At 34.6% G+C, this 13063-nt stretch overlaps 1 pseudogene; it reads left to right on the top strand.

Moving 5' to 3' along the window:
* Positions 1–10925: 10925 nt before the first annotated feature.
* Positions 10926–12836, top strand: LOC148241957 (uncharacterized; annotated as a pseudogene).
* The last annotated feature ends 227 nt before the right edge of the window (positions 12837–13063 follow it).

The raw sequence follows: 13063 nt of genomic DNA, 5'->3' as shown, positions 1-13063 counted from the left end.
ATTAGCTTAATTTTGTACTAAATATAGAACCTAAATTTACTCTATCATCATCACTCTTAAAAATAATCATTATACATATATATACATGTTATATAAATAAAATCAAGATCTTCATTGTTTCGAATACCTTTATATGGTATTAAAGCATAAGAAGATCCAATTAGTATAACCTACTTAAACTATTCTTACCATGACAGAAACCTCTACTGCAAGATCCCAAAATATCAATGTTCAAATATAAGAAATAATTCTCAAGACAACTCCTTGATAATCTTTAATTTTACCTCTTAAATCCCACTCAAACTCACAGGCCACAGTAACACCAACATAGAGAGTGCAAATCATTACCTTACTTCACAGGTACAACCTAATAGATTATGACGATGGCCTGTACCTATCATACATAATCAAACTCACTAGATTATAAGGCCTTATCAGACAAGACAACCTTATTTAAAATGTTATTAGGGCATCAATTAATATACCTATTTTTAATAGACCAAAAAACCTAGTATGGATGATTAAGGTGTTTTAACATAAATGCATGATTTTTGACATTTAACTCTTCAACATTTATTTTGAGGAGTGTTATTTTAGGTGAAATTAGGAATAAAACATAAATGAAGATTACCCTAGGACAAGAGAAGAAGGAAGGAACATAAAAAAAAGTGAAGAAAGAATTTGATCCCTCAGGTGAGAGAAATTTTCCCCAAAAATTAGTGACAATTTTTCTCACATAAAAGTGAAAAGATGAAAAGGGAATCTCAGGGAAAGAAACATCCCTCAAGAGAAAAATTATCCATGGAAATAATGAGAGAAAATTAGAAAAACTAAAGGGAGAGAAAATAATTTCCCTTGGGAGAAACATTTCCCTAGGCAAGAGTTTTTCTCCAAAGATAAATGAATTTCTCTCGGCCAAGAAACTTTTCTCTAGGGGAAAACAATAGTTCGAGATGTAGAAAGACATTCCAAGAGGGAGAGAAGAATGATAGAAGTGGAAGAAAGAAAAGAAAAGGATGTCTAGGGTTAAGTGGGAGAAAAGCATCTCAAGTGTAACACTCTTGAACCCTAATAACGAGGCGTAGACGTACTCACATCATTTTCCAGCTAATGGGAGCCATAACTCATTCGCATGCATAGCCCAAAAGTTTAATATAAAATAAAACATCCATTATAACATATACAACATTTATATATACAAAACATAGAGTTTAACAAAATGATGTGATATCTAAGATAAGAACAAAATGCACACTGATTATAACACCTTCACGTGTCTTTCGCTCGTTCAGCAATTAGTCTTGTTCTTCATGTTCTAAAAAATATTAAGGTGAAATTTAATGAGTTTCACGAACTCAGTAAGTATTTCCATTATTTCAATACCTAAATCAAATATCATTCAAACACATGCAAACATGTAACATATACAATATTAATATTTTCAAATCAAAACTTATTTCTAATTTTTCACAATATTTTTAATTTCACAATCTTATGCTTAAGAATTCACTTATTATTCACAATTATTTCTTTTATCGAATTTTCACATATTTTAATCGAATATCTCAATTACACTTGAATATCATTTCTACACTCAAATATCACTTACGAATTTGAATTATCATAAATACACTTGAAGTATCACATGTACACTCGGAATATTACAAATATACCCAAAAAAATATATTTATACTCGGTACGTCTAAGGTTTCATTGTGCAATACCGTTTATATCATCATTGAGAAGAGGCAAAAAAGAACCCCCCATTTCATGGATAGCATACACATAAAATTTCATATTGGTCACAGCAAGTACGTTTGGTAGGTGACCCACTCACTATAACACCCCGAACCTTTACACTTTAATGTGTGGTTATAAACTCCATTTTAAATTGAAATTTGTTTTTAAAATTTTAATTGTTAGCTTTCTGTATTTTAAATTTTATTATATTCTAAAAATTGTGATTTATTTGAATTTAATTTATTTTAACATTTTCCTAAAATGGAAGAAAAAGGAAAAAGAAAAAAAAATTGGAAAAAAGGGGAAAAATCCCCAAATATATCCTGCAACCTCGCGCGGGCACACTGCGCACTGTCAACCGCACACAGATAGGATAGTGGTTGTCTTGTCTTGTCGGGTATGTTTGGCCATGCCGTGTGGGCCCCACCCAGCCACCCACTTCGCCACATGTTTTTGCGAATGCTTGCCACTTGTCGTGCATCCGTGAGCCTCCTGAAATGTATTTAAAATTCCTCTTCTCCTTTTTTGCACACATACTCAATTCTTCTCTCTTTTCCATCATTTTATTCTCGCCATTATATATTATTTTTAAGGAAGAAAAGAGAGAAAGTTAGAGAGAGAAAAAAGGTAAGAGGAAGAAATGAAAGTTGGGGGTTTCAAGAACTTGATCAAGAGTTTATAGATGTTCTTCTCCTTCTCTAAAGACTTAATTGACTTCGGTATCAGTAGGGGATTCTCTTAGTATTTTCTCTCACACTTCCAAATGCGTTTTCTAGAAAGAATAATTTAAATATTGAATAATATTTTATTATATGGAATTATACATGATTTGTATACGAAATTATTAAACATGATAATTTGTTATGCATAAACCTTGCATTGATGAGTTATAATTTTTTTAAACATCAAAATATGAAATGATGACCATGCATGGAAAACACGATGATTGAAAATGCATGCGAGTTGACCCTTTGCATTACCATTTGGCATGATGGAGAGGGTTATTCTAGGAGCCCCGGCTTTGAGCAATATTTCGACAGTCAAGTTTGGATAATATGGGTCTTGTGCTGAATATGTTAGTGGACCCTTATTGGGTTCTGGATATGTGATCATTATTCTAAGCCTTGGGCCGAATATGTCACTGAACCCCATCAGGTTCAAAATGTATGATTGATATAATACTAAATAAATAAGTGAAAAGAATAAAAATTCGTTTGACTGTTATATCTTAAGGGTTTTTGTCTCTATTTACTCTATGATGTGAAATTATTGATGAACTGCCCCCTGTAAGTGATGGTGTTTTCTCTGACGAGAGTGGGATTCACAATCTACACGTGTAGGAGCCGCAGTGGTGATGTACTCCTGTAGTAATTAGATTACGTCTGAAATGGATATGGAAATAGAATTGGTGTTCCCTCTAGTTAAAGTGGATTCATGATGGTATATAGGGCCATAGCGGTGACATACGACTGTGGTCATTAGTTTATACCGATATGAAATAGAAATTTTTTATCATTTATAGTGGTAGTCTGGGATCATTATGCCCTCAGTAAATATATGTATTAAACAGCTTCATGTGAAGGTTAGAAGAAGACTTAAATAAAACACGACCATAATCCTTAATAGGTATTCTAGGATAATTTTGTATGACTGTTCTTCTGTTTATTCTAAGACTATGGAATACTCCATTTACTTGGTTTCTGTTGAATACCTGATATGTTCTGTTATGCTTGATGTGACTTAACACACTTGTCTATGGCATTGATTATTTGTCTCCTCTACTTGGTCTAAAATCTATTCACTGGATTTTTCTAAGAAAGACAAAAAGATTTTCTAAATACTTAAATATGTTTGTCCTGCAACGGTCCTCTGAGGCAAAAGTTTTATTTGAAAATATTATTCAGGTTAATTACTTTTAAAACCTTAGCTATGTTGTTTAAATCTTGTTTTGCTTACTGAGTTTACATGGAACTCACCCCTAATATGTGCCCCCCAGATGATGTGGAAGTTGAGGAGTTGTTCCTTGGATTCCCCCCAGAAGCTTTTTTGGATCCATTCACAGATCTCTAGTAAATTTCTAGTATATAATTCAAGTGTAATAGTTAAATTTTCACTATGATGTAGTTATTTTGTAAGAACCCTATTTTGTATTTTAATATCTAAGATTTCCAATTTATGGCATCTAATGTAAATATTAAACCTAGATTATTTTGTAAGGGATTTCTATCTTCCGCTGAAATGAAAGTTTGTTATTACCACTCGTAACTACTTTGTAGTTGGCTCCCTTACTCTTTAAGTATTTGGGATGTTACAATTGGTATCATAACCCGATTCTAGGAAAATCCCTTACACGTAGGTTTACAATTAGGCTTAGAAATGACCTTAAGAAAAATTTCTAGAATGAGAAATAACTTTTCTATCTAATCATCCTCTTTGTTGTCTCCTTTTTATAGGATTCAATGAATCGAGTTAGATCTTCCATTGAAAGACTTGAGGCCAGGATGATTTAACCTGTGTCGAGTTTGCCGAATTATTCTGAGCATTTAGAGATTGATTGCTACGGTGGGTCAGAACCAACACCAACCACCCCCTACTCTTGACTTTCATTCAGTAGAAAGATCCATCTCCCAGATATCTCTGAGTTTATGAGATTACTTTGATGGCAGACATGATCCTTTAGTTGCAAAAGTCTGGATTCTATAGATAGGAAACTTTTTCTCTATTCTTGACCTGAATGAGGAATAGAAGGTCCCTCTAGCTACTTTTATGTTTACCGGAGAAACTGAACATTGGTGGCAGTTTATGAAGGACATATTATTTACCCCCATCACCTAGGATTTTTTTATGGATGCTTTCATAGATAACTTCTTCATAGCCTATGTTAAGGAGAAGAAGAAGGAAGAATTCTAGGACCTTTGTTAGGGAAATAGATCTATCAACCAATATGCTACTAGTTTCATCTAGCTGTCCTATTTTAGTGGCACCGAGAGTCGAAAGGCAAGAAAGTTTCTGAAGGGCATTAGGGCTGACATCTTTGATGGCATTACCATTTTGAAGCTTAGCTCCTATACTGAGGCCCTTGAATATGCCCAGGTGGCCAAAGATCTCATTTCAGCCCGACATCAATGCTTTACCCATATCCATGCCCAACAACAACAAAAAAGGAGAATTTCTTACTCTAGCTCTAGTAGTATTGCGAAGAGACCCTATGTCAAACCTATTGTTGGTTTGCCCCTACATCCTAGTAACCCTTGTCACCTGCCCCGTCATGTAGACACTATGGGCGAAACCATGGTGACCGATCCTGTCGTTGCCTAAACAATGTCTACTATAAGTGTGGTAGCACTTAGCACTTTATGAGGGATTGCCCTTAAAAGTCCTATGATGTTGTGAGACCTGTCACGTAAGGAGAGTTTTTCATCTTGACGAGTCTATTGCGAGAGCTACCCAGCCATCATCTAGGGTATGTTTTCTCTTTACCGTTATACCGCCCATGTTTTGATTGATACTAGTGCCACTCATTCTTTTGTGTCTTACGAATTCGCAAGGAATTTAGAAGTTAAACCAGAGCCTTTAGAGCAAGTGTTAGAAGTATAAACACCTTTTAAGGACTTTTGAAAGCATATATTATATATAGGAATTGTAAAGTGAGTGTTTTAGGTAGGAAATTAATTGTAGATCTTATACTTTTAGACTTCTCAGGATTCAATATAATCTTAAGGATGGATTGGTTAGAAAACTATTGAGCGATTACGCTCGTCTAGAAGAAAACACTCTTAATAATTAAAATAAAACTATATTTTGTAAATGAATGTTTCTTGACTAATTTTAAGACTACATAATAAGGAGGTTATTTCAAAAATATTTGTTTGTTTTTCCTCTAACCCTTGTGATGAATAGGAGGATGGATCTTGAGCCATTTATTCATTCAATTCCTGTTGTTCGTGACTTTTCAAATGTTTTTCTAGGAGAGCTACCAGACCTGTCACCGAGATGAGAGGTCGAGCTATCTATTAACCTAGTACCAGGCACCCAACCTATCGATAGTCCCATGCACCAAATAGATTGAGTGGAACTCTGAGAATTACATTGTCAGCTGTTAACACTGTGTGAGAAGAAGTTCATTTGCCCTAACTCCTCTCCTTGGGGTGCTCCAGTGCAACTAGCGAAGGAGAAAGATGGATACCTCTTTCTTAGCATTAACTACTGATATAATTGAATTTTATAGATATTCTTCTATTTCATTTGACTTAATTTTGATTGATTTTTTTACCACACATACTGTTGGATTGTCTTTGGCACTTTTCAATAATGATTCTGGGACTTGAAAGTAAATTAGAGTGGATTAGAGCAAGCTTTAGACAGAAAAGGGTTGAAACATGAAGATATCAGAGACATGGCCATAACACACGACCATTTATTAAGGAGCTAGCATTTATATTTTTGAGGAGGAGTGCGACACGGCAGTGTTCCTTAGAGACACGATCGTGTGCCCTATACCAAGTTAACACATGACTATGTGTTAAGAAGTTAGTCTTCCTATTTCATTAAGTGAAAGAGACATAGCCTGTGCCTGGGAGACACGACCGTGTGCCCTATACCAAGTTAACACACGGCCAGGTGTTAAGAAGCTAGTGTTTCTATTTAGTTCAGTGAGAAAGACATGGCTGTGTGCAAATTCGACACGGTCATGGGACATGCTAGATCAGATTTGGAATCTTTCAAGTTATTAAGTCTTAAACTATATAAAAAGGGATTATCTCAAAAAGAAAGAATATATCGGAGGAGGAGAAAAGAGAAGACGGATGCAGACATCGAGAGCTTCTTCTAATGGGTTATTCTTAATCATTTCATATTTCCTTTAAATTTGATTCTTGCAATTTTCTTTAGGATGTATAATTAAACTTTTTTGTTGGGATCTTTGATAAACCCTAAGGGATACATTGTGATTTCTTTATTCAATCTTTGAAAGTATTTTTTCCCAATCCCTATGTATCATCTTGTGGATTAATGTATAAATAGATTGATCACTTATTTATTGATTTACGATGAATGATTGAATTGAGAGATTGATTGTTCATTAGAATAGCACAATAGATTGAATGTGAGTAGAGTTACCTGGCATGATCAATATATTTAATGATTGAATGTTAATGCATCGATTCATACTAATATATAGAGATATGTGTGTTATTATGAAGTAGGTAGGGTAATTGTTCTTGAGAAAGAGATTACTAAATCATTGAATGAAACTGGGTGAAAGTTCTGGTTACAGATTGAATTAAGAAAATTCATAGTTGAACTTAGGGTGGATTCTAAGATTTTAACCGTAATTATATCTTGATTGTTAATCAGTCCTAATTCATCATTTTTATTTTTGTTAAGTTTTAATTTATACTCATTTTCCTAGTCATTGGCCAAATAATATCAATTAGTTGAGATTCTAGCAATTGTTATATTAGTCTTTGTGGGACAATATATGAATTTACCTCTATAGTATGTGTTCAAACTAGTGCACTTGCTAGGTGAGTTCACATCACAACAAGTTTTTGACACTGTTGCCGGAGGCTAATACTAGCAATATTAGAATTGGTTGATTTTTATTAATTTGGTATTTTTACCTTATTTATTTGTTTTGTTAGCTATTTGCAGTGGATTCTATAGTGTATGACAAAAAGCAGCAAAGACTTATTGATTTTTAATCCATAAATCGAGAAGAGTTGTCGTAAACTGAAAGCACACACAAGAAGTAGACTACACTTGTCTCGTGTCAAAAATTCATTGAGAGAAAAAACAACAACAATTGGTAATGAACCAGAAGGGTGAAGAGAGCACACAATGATGGATTATGCTATTCCATCCCTTGTTAGAATTGAACCATGTGTCACAAGGGCGGCTGTAGTAGCTAATAACTTTGAGATTAAGCCAGCCATCAGCCAGATGATTCAGGAGAGTGTACAATTTTCTGGGTTCCTAACTGAAGATCCTAATGAGCACATTGCTAATTTTCTGGATATTTGCAATACTTTCAAGCACAATTAAATTAGCAATGATACAATCAGATTGAGGCTCTTCCTTTTCTCATTGAAGGATAGATCTAAGGCTTTGTTGAATTCATTGCCAGCTGGTTCCATCACTACTTGGGAGGACATAGCTCAATACTTTCTACTAAAATACTTTCTCCTTTCAAAGACAGCTAAGTTGAGGAATGACATCACCGTATTCGCACAAATAGATGGGGAATCATTGTATGAATCTTGGGATCGCTATAGGGATCTGCTAAGGAGAGTTCCTCACCATGGTCTACCTATGTGGCTTCAAATGCAAACATTCTACAATGGTCTCATCACCAACATCAAGACCATGATTGATACAACAACTGGAGGAACATTGAATAATAAAACACCTGAGGCGTCCTACAAGTTGATCGAGGAGATGGTGAACAATAATTACCATTGGGAGAAGGAGAGATCCTCATCAAGAAAGAATATTAGCTTGCATAGTATTGACAACTATACAGCTCTATTTGCACAAATTGACTCCTTAATTAAGAAGATAAAAAACATAAATATGGCAACATTGCAAGCAGTGCGAATTCATAATTCTGAAGTTCAACAAAGGGGTTTGTCTCAACAAACTGAACAAGTGGAATATGTTGGTAATGCTCCAAGACAACAACGAAATCCTTATTCTAATACTTACAATCCTAGATGGAGGAATCACCCTAATTTTTCAAGGGCCAACCAAAATAATCATAGACAAGCTGCCCCACTAGCCTATGCCCCCATTGAACGAAGGGTAAATATGGAGGATATGCTCGTTAAATTCATGATACCAATGGATGCTAGGCTGCAAAGTAATGAAACCTCCATCAAGAGTCTAGAGAACTAAATTGGACAATTAGTAAAGTTGATTTCTGAGTGTGCCCAAGGAACTTTGCCAAGCAATACAGAGACTAACCCAAAAGAGCATATGAATGCTATAGCATTGAGATTAGTGGAGGTAGAACCAGGAAAAAAAATGCAAACAGATGAGAGCAACCCAAACAAGGAAGAAGAAGAAAAATAGGAAAGAGATTAAGAGAAGTAGCTACCCAATTGAGGAGGAGAACATTCCAATAGTCCATATCCGGGGAGATTAAAATAGTAACGATTGGATAAGCAATTTAGTAAGTTTTGGGATATTTTTAAACAATTGCATATTAATATTCCCTTAGTTAAAACTTTAAAACAAATTCCTAGCTATACAAAGTTCTTAAAGGAGATTCTCTCTAACAAAAGGAAGTTGGAAGACGTGGCCATGGTGATGCTTAACGAAGAATGCTCAGCTATTTTAGAAAACAATATGCCACAAAAGTTGAAGGATCCAGGTAAGTTTACTGTTCCATGTGACTTAAGAGATCTTTTAATTGAAAAAGCATTATGTTATTTAGGAGGAAGCATTAATTTGGTGCCATATGATATCTATAAGAAATTAGGCTTAGGGGAGCCTACGCCTATTAAGATTACTTTGCAATAAGCGGATAGGTCTATCAAAATTCCGTTTGGAATAATAAAAGATGTGCCAGTTAAGGTTAATAAGTTTATATTTCCAGTAGAATTTATGATCTTATTTAAGGAAGAGGATTTTTAGATACCAATTGTCCTAAGAAAACTATTTCTTACAACTGCTAGAATTAAAGCTCATAATGGTAAATTGACTCTTAGGTTATATAATGAAGAAATTATGTTTCATGTATCTGAATCCATGAGATATGCGAATACTTTAAATGATAATTGTTTCATGATCGATACACTTGATCTGGTCGTATAAGATATTTTTCAGAAAAATTTCTTTAAAGATGCTTTGGAACAAAGTATCGTGAATGGAGAAAAAAGTGACATGAATAATGAAGAAGTCCAAGAGCAAGTACCTTTGCTAGAAGCAAGACCTCAGCTTAATGTACCAATCAATTTTATATTTGAGTAGATTCGCAGCTCTAGTGATGAAAAAATAAGTCATCGACTAAGGAGCCACCAAAGTTGGAGTTAAAACCATTACCCTCACATTTAGAGTATGCCTTCTTAAAGGAGAAGTCCAGGTTACCAGTGATTATTTCTTCAGAATTATCAAACCTGAAAAAAGGAGAAGTTATTTTGGGTATTGAGAGATCACAAAGTTGCCATAGTATGGAAGATTGCTGACATAAAATGGATAAACCTCTCTTTTTGTACTCATAAAATTCTAATGGAGGATGGACACAAGCCTTATGTGCAACCCAAAAGGAGGTTGAATCCTAAGATGAAAGAGGTGGTGAAAGCATAAATGATCAAGCTTTTTGATGCAGGAATCATCTATCCAATCTCGGATAGCAACTGGGTGAGCCCGATTTAAGTGGTACCAAAAAAATAAGGAATGATAGTAGTTCCTAATGAGAAGAACAAGTTGATTCCCACTAGAACAGTGATAGGATGTAGAGCATTGACTACTGGAAGCTTAATGATGCTACAAAAAAATATCACTTTCCACTTTCATTCATTGATCAAATGTTAGAGAGACTTTCAGGTTATGCTTACTACTATTTTTTGGATGGATATTCGGGGTTACTTTCAGATTCCCATTATACTGGAGGATCAAGAGAAGACAATATTCACATATAATTATGGCACTTTTGCTTATAGAAGGATGCCCTATGGTTTGTGTAATGCTCCAGCAATTTTTCAGAGATGCATGATGGTAATCTTCACCAATATGGTAGAGAAAACTATGGAGCTATTAATGAATGATTTTTCTATTTTTGGTACTTCATTTGATGTATATTTGGAAAATTTTAGGCATGTATTAAGGAGATATGAGGAGACCAATTTGGTTTTCAACTGGGAGAAGTGTCATTTCATGCTAAGAGAAGGAATAGTCTTTGATCACAAGGTGTTGCACAAGGGGATTGAGGTGGAAAAGGCCAATATAGAGGCAATTGAGAAGTTGCCACCACCAGTTTCAGTCAAAGCAATGAGGAGTTTTTTAGGCCATATAGGGTTTTACCAGAGGTTCATAAAAGACTTCTCCAAAATAACATGCCCATTAACCAACCTTCTACAGAAATAGGCACCCTTCAAGAAAAAATTGAGGCATTTGAGACTCTCAAGAAAAAATTGATCAATGCACCCATCATGGTGGCACTGGATTGGGACCTCCCATTTGAAATCATGTATGACGTGAGTGACTATGCAATTAGGGTTGTTTTGGGTCAACGAAGGAAGAAATACTTCTAACTTGTCTACTATGCAAGCAAAAATCTAACGGACACCAACATAATTACACAATAATCGAGAAAGAGTTGTTAGTCATTGTTTTTACTTTTGATAAATTTAGATCTTATCTTATTTTATCTTAAGTAACTATTTTTACAGACCATTCAGCATTGAGACATCTCCTAGCTAAGCAAGATGCAAAACTGAGACTGATTAGATGGATCCTACTTCTTCAAGAATTAAATTTGGAGATCAAGGACAAAAAGGGAGTTGAAGACTTGGCAGCAAACCATTTCTCTCATTTGAAGAATCTAGAAGACAATACAATTCATGAAGATGCATTCAACGATAATTTTTTGGATGAGCGATTATACATGGTTGAGGTAAGTAACTCTCCTTTGTATGTGGATTTTACTAATTACCTTACTACTAATATTATCCCAAGTAATTTTTCTTACCAACAAAAGTAGAAATTCTTTTCTGATATTAAGAAATACTTTTGGGAAGATCCATTCTTGTATAAGATATATGAAGATGAAGTGATAAGGAGATGCATCTCTGACTATAACATTGAAGAGATCCTTAAATTCTGTCACATTAAGGAAGCTAGAGGGCATTTTAGAGCCACAAGAACTACAACAAGGTGCTCCAATTAGGTTTATATTGGCCTAATGTGTTTAAAGATGCCCACAGGTATGTTCAACCATGTGATGAATGCTAAAGAACAATTAATATTTCTAGAAAACATGACTTACCTTTAAACAACATACTTGTTTGTGAGATTTTTGATGTGTGGAGAATAGATTTCATGGGACCCTTTCCCAATTCTTATGGTAATAAATATATCTTAGTTGCTGTAGATTATTTTTTTAAATGGGTTGAAGATTCTACTTCTCCTACTAATGATTCTATGATAATCTGCAAGTTCTTGAAAAATATTTTCAGTAGGTTGGTATGCCAAGAGCTTTAATTAGTAATAGGGAGACACATTTTTACAACCCCACAATTAGAAAAGCTTCTAGCTAAATATGGTGTGAAGCATAAATTAGCTATGCCTTATCACTCTCAAACTAGTAGCCAAGTGGAAATCTCGAATAGAGAATTAAAAAGGATCCTTGAGAAAGCTTTTGCACACACTAAAAAGGATTGAACATTGAAACTTGATGATGCTTCATGGGCTTATAGGACTACATTTAAAACCCCTATTCGTATGTCTCCATATAAGATTGTTTTTAGGAAGACATGTCATTTGCAAATAGAGTTAGAGCATAAAACATATTGGGCATTAAAATTTTTAAACTTGTATTTGAAAACTGCAGGTAAACATCAAACCCTTTAACTCAATGAGCTAGACGAGTTACGTCTTAATCCATATGAGAATGCAAAGATCTACAAGGAACGTGTAAAGAAGTGGCATGATCAACACATATTGTAACGAAACTTCAAGGTTAGGCAACATGTGCTCCTCTTCAACTCTCGACTTCGATTGTTTCTGAGCAAGTTATAATCAAGGTGGTCAGGTCCATTCACAATTACCTAAATATGGCCAAGTAGAGCAATTGAAGTAACTCACCCAGAGAAAGGTACTCTTAAGGTTAACGATCAACGATTAAAACCATATAATGCAGGAGATGAGCTCATGACCATTACTATCCCGCTTGACGACTCTTGAAGACACTTGTTACATCAAGCTAAGGATGAAAAACAAGTGTTGACAAGGAGGCAACCCAGATATGTATATTTATGGTTTTTTTCCCAACCTTTATAAATATAGGAGTTATTGTTAGGTAGTAAATTTAAAGTCACTTTTGATAGGAAAAACAGAGTTTCAACATATGCAGTACTAATCACAAGGCTATGTGTCAAGTGCACACGACCGTCAATTAAACCATTATCATTTTTGTAATTCTTGGACACAACACAATCTCGTGTTCTTCTACACAAGCCCGTCTTATTTTACACACACTCGTGTCGTTTTAACACACGGCTGTGTTGCATGTGTTTTCCCAAAAAAAAAACACAGCCAATTTTCTTTAACCAGTTGCTTTTGGTCAGAAATTCGTTGTGTAGATCTTGATTACAACCCAAGTAGC

The sequence above is a fragment of the Carica papaya genome, chromosome 8 (assembly GCF_054855325.1).
Source record: "Carica papaya isolate Zhongbai chromosome 8, ASM5485532v1, whole genome shotgun sequence".
NCBI classification, from domain to species: Eukaryota; Viridiplantae; Streptophyta; class Magnoliopsida; order Brassicales; family Caricaceae; genus Carica; species Carica papaya.
The sequence above is the reverse complement of the archived record's forward strand: the minus strand, read 5'-3'. Positions and strand labels throughout refer to the sequence as shown.